The sequence below is a fragment of the Delphinus delphis genome, chromosome X (genome assembly GCF_949987515.2).
Source record: "Delphinus delphis chromosome X, mDelDel1.2, whole genome shotgun sequence".
In the NCBI taxonomy this organism is placed as follows: domain Eukaryota; kingdom Metazoa; phylum Chordata; class Mammalia; order Artiodactyla; family Delphinidae; genus Delphinus; species Delphinus delphis.
The window spans coordinates 1,440,533-1,448,496 of NC_082704.1; the positions used below are offsets into that span (position 1 = coordinate 1,440,533).

A 7,964-nucleotide genomic window follows, 5' to 3' on the forward strand; every position below is an offset into this window, starting at 1 on the left:
AAGGGGCGGGGTGGCGGGAGGGTGCAAGCTCTCAGGATCGCGGAGCCAAAGGCCCCGGTGACTCGGGGAACGGGGACTCTGGCCAGGCCCAGGACCCACAGGGGTGGGGGGCGGAGTCCGGGGAAGCTGGGCGGTGACCACAAGGCCGGGCCGTTGTCCCGGCGCGTCGAGCCCCGCCCTGACCGCCCCCACGCGGGTCTCCTCACTTCCCCTCAGCTCGCCCACCGTAAGCCGCGGAGCACCGCTTTCCTGCCCACCCCTTCCAGCTGGCTCCGCCAATGACCAAGCTCGACTCGTGACGAGACCCGCCCCCAGGAAACCCGGCCCTTCTGGTGTGACGGGCATCTCCTTTGCCCAATCAAAACAAGCAGACCCCCCCCCGCGCCCCTCTCAGCTCTGCCCCCGCGCGCCCCTCTCAGCTCTGCCCCCCCCGCGGTTTTTCTTCAGCCGGCGACCGGGTCGGCTGCGGGCCGCTAGGTGTCCCTGCCGGGAGAGCAGGGACTGTCCGTGCAGAGTGGCGCGAGTGGTCCGATGTGTACACGCTAAGCCCTGCTTGTGTGCTTTTGGTGTGAACTTGTATTCGGAAGGAATTAAGTTCACAGGAAGTTACAGAGAAACGTCCAAGAGGCCGGAGCACCTCCCGCAGTTCCCCCAGCGTCAGCCTGTTGCACAGCTGGTGGGACCGCACACCAGGAAAGGGCATTGGTGCCAGCGGAGAGCTGCTCCGGGTTTTATCCCCGTGTGTGTGTGTGTGTGTGTGTGTGTGTGTGTGTGTGTGTGTAGGGCTCAGGTGACCCCCACTGCCATCAGTATCCAGCCCGTCCCCTCACAAGGACCCCTCCTGTGGACCTTTCGTAGCCACAGCCCCCTCCCTCCTCCCAACCCATGGCAACCGGGTTCTATTCTCAGCTCTGTAATTTTGTCATTTGAAGACATTACATAAGGACTTCCCTGGCGGTCCAGTGGTTAGGAGTCCCCGCTCTCACTGCCAAGGGCGGGGGTTCCATCCCTGCTCCGGGCCGGAGCTAGGATCCCGCGAGCCACCCAGGGCTTTTTTTCACTCACACACTGCTCTTGAGATCCATCCATCGGAACGGTTGCAGGTATCAATAGTTAGTTCTTCCTTTGTATTGCCAGCTGTCGTCCGTGGTTGGATCAGCCACAGTTTGTTCAGGCCTTCACCCGCTGAGGGACATGGTGCCGATTCCCACTTTAGGCTTCTACAAATAAATCTGCTATGAACATTCGTGTACAGGTTTTCCTGTGGTCAGAAGTTTCCATTTCTTTGGCATGCCTGCCCAACAGTGCAACTGCTGCGTTCTAAGGAGGTGGAAGTTTAGCCTTGGAAGAAACTGCCAATTTGCATTCCACAGTGGCTGGACCATTTTACACGTTAGCAACCCGCATATATTTAAAGCACATAATTGAAAGTTTTTACAGAACATTATCTTAAGCAAGACTGTTAACAGTTCTGTTTCTCACTTCTAACTATGTTCTTGTATGCAATCACCAACATAGTTATACTCACACAGTTTTAAAAATCACAAACCCTGTACATACAATTGTGATTTTCTTTTAACTAGCAATAATATAGCTTCGAAATTCTTCCATGTCAGTACAGAAACATCTAGCTCATTTCTTCTCTGGCCACGCGGTACTTGATAGAGTACACGCCCTATAATTTACATAACAAATCCCCAACTGATGAACTTTTCCCTTTTCCCTTCTTCTTCTTCTTCTTCTCCTCCTTTTTCTTTGTTTTTGCTACCTGCTCTGAACATGTGTCAATGTCACCCTAGAATAATTACCTCTAAGTGGCCCTGCCAGGTCAAAGCCTATGGACATTTACAGTTTTAATGGACAGCACATAATTGCCTCCCCAAAAGACCCTGCTTGTCATACACTTGGGCTGTTAGTCCTTTGTTCCATGTGTTGTAAATATTTTCCCTCAGTCTGTCTCTTGTCTTGAAAGACTAGGCTGGCTGGTTTGGGCTGTCAAGAAGCTATGCAATTTATTTTTTGCGGTACGCGGGCCTCTCACTGTTGTGGAGCACAGGCTCCGGACGGGCAGGCCCGGCGGCCATGGCTGACGAGCCCAGCCGCTCCGCGGCAAGTAGGACCTTCCCGGACCGGGGCACGAACCCGCGTCCCCTGCATCGGCAGGCGGACTCTCAACCACTGCGCCACCAGGGAAGCCCGAGAAGCTATACAATTTTATATGAGCAAATTTATTAAACTCTCAGTTGATGATTTCTGGGTTATGTATCTTGGGCACAAAGGCCTCCTCCCTCGTGTGAGGAGAGTGTTGTGACTGCGGGGGGGTGGGGCGGGCGGGATTTCTGAGTTCCACAGCAAATTCCTCATTGACCCTGGCTGGCAATCGGCCTGCCGGCTGATCACTCTGTGTGTGTGTGTGTGTGTATGCGCTTGCGCGCGCGGGGCGGCAGATTGGGGGAGGTGGTGTTTGTCACATGACCCCACGTTATGTAGACCGGGACTGGGGGCAGTGCCTCTCAGACACCCAGCCCCTGCCCTCCAGGGTGCCAGTCCACTTGGGGAGAAGACAAGGAAATGTGTAAGGAGAAGAGTTTAGCTATATTATTTAAGTGCATAGGTGGCCCGCAGGGGAGCGAGGGAGATCCATGGGGGAAACCGCAAATGGAATCAGTGGGGTGGCTGGGGCCGAGGCTGGGCCTGGGAGAGGAGCTGCGGGCAGGCTTTCCGAGGGGCTCAGAGTTAATGGGCCGCAGAAGGTGAGAGAGCAGAACTGAAATCCGCCTGAAAGCAGCGCTCTTGAACGGTCACCTGCACAGTGAAAAGGAAGGACAGGGCTGTACGAAGAAGTGGGTCCATCCCAGCATGGGTCTGAGTGAGCAGGAGAGGAGCCCCTGCCCCCATCATCCACAAGCTGGGGCTGCCTCCCCCCCCCCTGCCGCGGACAGAGGGGCTTCAGAGAACCGCAGGCTGAGAGAGACGATGCCCAGTGCCCCCCATCGTGGTAGTACTGCTGGGCTCCCCGAAGAGCAGTCGCTCCCTGGAAGGGGACACCTCACCCCCGGCTTCCCCCTCGGGACTCCCAGAGGCCCAGCGGAAGACGGGTCTGCCAGCTCAAATTGAAGACACCGCCCACCCTCATGGAGCATCGGACGGACGACTGGCCCTGTCAACGTCCTGTCCCCAGGGCATCCCTGTCAGAGGCCAGATAATATAGTTTTCAGTGAGGGCTGCGAGTGCCGGCTCCGTGCCTGGACTCGTCCATTCCACCCTCGCGGCGGCCCTAGGAAGTTGGGAGCATGTCATCCCCATTCTCCAGATGAGCAGATGAGGCCAACGTGGCAGAAGGGTTGAGGAGCTTGTTCTGAATCACTAGCTAGCAGGTGGCCGAGGCGAGGTGTGGATGAAGGACACTGGCCTCTAAGCCTGACGTCCTTTTGCGGGGAGGCGCTGCATCTGGATTGCTCCCTCGCAGGGAGGCTCCCGGGCGTGGTGGGTGTGGCACATCAACTTGTCCTGAAGGCCTCAGAGGTGAGTCCTGGTGACTATCCCCGCCCTGGCCTTGGGCCAGCCCATAAAGGAAGGAGGGTGAGAAAGAGAAACACCTTCTACTCTTGTGCTTAATCGGGGGCGGGGGGGGGGGGGGGGGCGGCCTTTGAAACACAGACTGACATTACCTTTGGATTCTCCTGAGATCAGAGCAGTTCTCATGGGTATTTACCAGTCGTTTGCATTACTGTGATAGAAGGCTACTCCAACTCCCCAAATCTTCAGCAGCCTCGAGACACAAAACAAAGATACCAAGGAAGGAATCACAAAGGTAAGACTAATTTTAAAAGCCCAGGCCGATTTGAAGAAGAAAAAGAACTTTAGGAATTAAAAACAAAGCCACAGTCATTGAAATAAAAATCTCAACAGATGAATCGAACCACAGATCGGATGCCACCGAAGAAGGAAGCAGTGCCCTGGAAGATCGGTGGTGCCTCGGAAATCGCCTCCTGCCCCTCCTGTCCCGTTCCCCCTCTTAGCGATGCTGCTGCTTTCTCCTTCCCTGAGAAACTGCCGCAGCCCCTCCTCAGAGATCCAGCCTCTGTTCTTCAAGGCCCCTTATCCTGCCTTCTAGGCTTCAGATGACCTCAACCCCCTCCCTTTTCCCCAGGCTCCGGGGCTGGGGGGCAGCTTCTTCCTGTACCATCTCTGTTCCTCCAGCCCTCCGATCCCTGGGTAACCTAGTGGGGCTCGAGGCACCCATTACCTGCGGGGGCCTCACCACTCATCAAGCTCTCCCCTGCGGTTGACTGGGATGAAGGGCCAGTGCAGCAAGTGCCCGGGGGAGCCGCAGCGGCTGCTGCCCTGAACTGTCGTGGAGGGGACGCTGGGGATCAAGGCTGTGTGTGGGGTGACTCCACAGTGTCCCCGGGAGTGCACGGAGAAAAAACTGACAAGGTCCGATTCCTTACCTCTCAGCTCAAGGCACAGTATGCCAGCCAGAGCACTTCCATGGCAGCCCTAAAAATTCTCTTCCTCCTGTAACCTGCAGGGCTGACGGTACTGGAAATCAAACATGACCAACACAAACGAAACCTGCATCATTGTGCGGGTTGCAGAATCCCAAGGTCACCTGAATTCCCAGCCCCTCCATGTTTCTCGTGTGAAGGCTACGGCACTGGCTGGAGGAGTGGGACCCTGAAGCCTAGAATCGGGACATCGGGTTGCCCTCGGTGGAGGCTGACAGTCGGGAAGCCCCCGGTCCCCTGCAGCCTCCCTTGCGGGTGGAAGTAGCCTGCCCTCCCGTCTCTGGCAGGCTGCTGTTCTCTCCCTTGAGGACTGTGTCATCACCTCACCTGGCGCAGATGCCTTGCAAGGGGACACCCTCTGTCCTCCACACCTGTGCCACCACACCCTGTTGCCATTAGACCCATAACTGGGGCCTAATCACAGCATGATCCAGGGGGACAGACCAAAGCCTGACCCTAGAGGAAAGAGCTCATGCGTCAATACATATTTTCCATAAGGATATTAAAAAAATATTTTCCAGACTTCACTGATATCTACCAACTGAACTGTATTTGAACGTTTGTGGTAGTAGGTTCTCAGGGTGTGCGACTCAGTAGGTGAGGTGGGCCACTCGATGGGGTGGATTAACTGATAGCGTATTTACTAGAGGTTCCAGATTAAGAGTATTAGGACAGGGGCTTCCCTTCCCTGGTGGCGCAGTGGTTAAGAATCCGCCTGCCAATGCAGGGGACACGGGTTCGAGCCCTGGTTCGGGAAGATCCCACAGGCCGTGGAGCAACTAAGCCCGTGCGCCACAACTACTGAGCCTGCGCTCTAGAGCCCGCGAGCCACAACTACTGAAGCCCGCGTGCCACAACTACTGAGCCTGCGCTCTAGAGCCCACGAGCCACAACTACTGAAGCCCGCGTGCCTAGAGCCCGTGCTGGGCAACGAGAAGCCACTGCAATGAGAGGCCCGCACACCGCAACGAAGAGTAGCCCCCGCTCGCCGCAACTAGAGAAAGCCCGCGCGCAGCAACGAAGACCCAATGCAGCCAAAAGTAAATAAATAAATAAATTTTAAAATAAGAAAAGTATTAGGACATACAGCTGGTGTGTAGTCTAGCACCTCACATGCTTGGCTTGGACCTACCACTGACCTGCATTTCATGGGTTTTGATGCCAGAAATGCCCTGACAGGAGGTGCAGGACAGAATCCCTAGGCTTAGGGAGAGAGGAATTTGAGAGTACATTCATCATATCCAGCCTGAACACTCCATCCCCCAACTGTGTTCCAGGGATAGGTCCAGAAGCAGCTCTTTTCAGCAAGGTGCTGAGAGAGCCATTAGCGCAGGAACACGAGCGGAAGGACTAAGGACCCCAGGAACAGTCTGGCACGTTCCAGGAAAAGCAAGAATGACGGGCTGGAGCCAGGTGAGCAAGGCACAGAAAATGAGCCTCTAGGGCTTCCCTGGTGGCACAGTGGTTGAGAGTCCGCCTGCCGATGCAGGGGCCACGGGTTCGTGCCCCGGCCTGGGAAGATCCCACATGCCGCGGAGCGGCCGGGCCCGTGAGCCATGGCCGCTGAGCCTGCGCGTCCGGAGCCTGTGCTCCGCAACGGGAGAGGCCACAGCAGTGAGAGGCCCGCGTACCGCAAAAAAAAAAAAAAAAAAGAAAGAAAAGAAAATGAGCCTCTAAGAAGGAAATAGTTGGGCAGCCTGCTACAGGACTGCTTGATGCGTATAACCCTAAATCCTCTAGTTCTGGGAGCAAAAACCTGACTTGAGTTGCCCCCGCGGAGAGTCACACCTTCTCACCCAGTTTCCAGACCCAGAGCCCCCTGATGGAAGGGGAGGCTGTGTTCCCTGGGAAGGACCTAGTTGCAGCATTGCTGGAAGTGCACAGCGCAAATCTTCCCAAGCCTTCCTAAAGGACCCATTCACTAAAGTGAAAGGTCGTCCTGGAGAAGAACAGGTGTGTCACACCTGTCAAGTGACATGGGGAAGACTTTGTTACCTTCTTGCTATCCCCAGCTCTAGAAGCGTGGGCACCTCTGGCGGATACCTAGATCCCTGGTGGTATGGGTACTAGCTCTGGACACTTCTCTGGATGTATTCTTGGGCGGGCGGGGGGGAGGGTCCGTGCTTTACCTTAGAAGATCTCATAGGCACACTCAGGAGGCGCTGGAACTCAGTGGGCGGGGAAAGAACTGTGTGTGGGGGTGGGCGCCACATTCTGGGCCCCGGGAGTGTGGAAGCTCCCAGGAGTACAGATCAAGGCAGCTCTCAGAGGCCAGGACTGGGCCCAGCCGGACAAGGAGTGACGGTGCTCGTTTGCCATCTGGGTGGGGTCGCCACCTTCCTCTTCCCCTTCTCCACGTCACCCTGGGGAGCACAACGTCTCTTTTCTCTGCCGGGTCAGGGCGGGCCCAACGGTGTTCACGGGCTCTCCTGAGCCCTGGATCTTGCGGGGCGGCTTTTTCTTGGCCTTTCTCGCGGGAGGGCACAGACCTCCTGGGGCCGACGCAGGCCCCGCCCCGGGTCTCCAGGAAAGGAGGACTTGGCGTACAGCTCGCAAACAAGAGGGCTCAGGACTCTTCGGTTATGGCGGGCGGGGGGGGGGGTGGTGGGGGGGCGCTGCGGAGGCGGGGCCTATCTTTAATTTACCTGGCAGGTATTTTCTTCTTGTATTCCAGGCACATGGCTTACGTGCTCAGAGCGAAATTAAGGAGTCAGCTCTGGGCTGGCTTTTCAGGCTGTATACTGTCCTCTAGTGGTGCGTCTCCTGCCCAGTACCATGTCCAGGGCTTGTTAGGGGACTTGGCTCTCTGCTGGTTTAGATAACAGCTCCTTCCTCATTTAGGATTTTATCAAGGAGAAACCAAATTACACATACAAGGCACAAATGCAATAAAGCAGGCAGCCGGTTTGTAATTGCTTTATTAACATTAACTAGCATGCTTAGCAGATGAGTACAACTGAGATAACAGTTTGGTTTGGTCACTAGGCAAATGAGGCATTTCTGAGACCTCCCAGGAGAGTGCCGTGTGGGGACTAGAACGGGTTGTGTCCTCTCTTCACAGAACCGTCACTGCAAGCAGCACAGGACATACTAGGAGCTTTCCCTGCTGCCCCACAGCCTCCTCACGGAAGAGGGGAGATGAAGGCAAACTCCAGAGGAAATTCTAGGGCAACTGCAGCCACACAGTACCTGGGAGGCCACAGGTAGGATGGCAGCCGGCGAACTGAACTGGGACAGCAGCGCACAGCGTGGCGTACAGTGCTGCCAAACCTGGGCAACTGCGGGCTACAACTCAATTCGCATTTTCTTTACTCATGACACACATTTAAGAAACTGTTACCTTATGTTGGTCCCCAGCCCAGTTATCTGTAGTCTCATCAGAAAATTTATTAGGTGGTTGTTTTGTTAGTTATTCTGTCACTTAAAACCTTATCTTATAACCCATATTTATGA

General features: G+C 55.6%; 1 long non-coding RNA gene across 2 annotated transcripts; it reads right to left on the bottom strand.

The window, feature by feature from the left end:
• Positions 1-2,242: 2,242 nt before the first annotated feature.
• Positions 2,243-7,055, bottom strand: LOC132417852 (uncharacterized). 2 transcript variants are annotated; one of them, XR_009517943.1, is made up of 4 exons: positions 6,641-7,055; positions 4,455-4,536; positions 3,672-3,772; positions 2,243-2,805 (listed from the first exon to the last, which is right to left on the bottom strand). It is a non-coding gene; the product is annotated as an uncharacterized lncRNA (long non-coding RNA). The 2 variants fall into 2 exon arrangements; XR_009517944.1 differs by having other exon boundaries at positions 4,455-4,545.
• Positions 7,056-7,964: the final 909 nt, after the last annotated feature.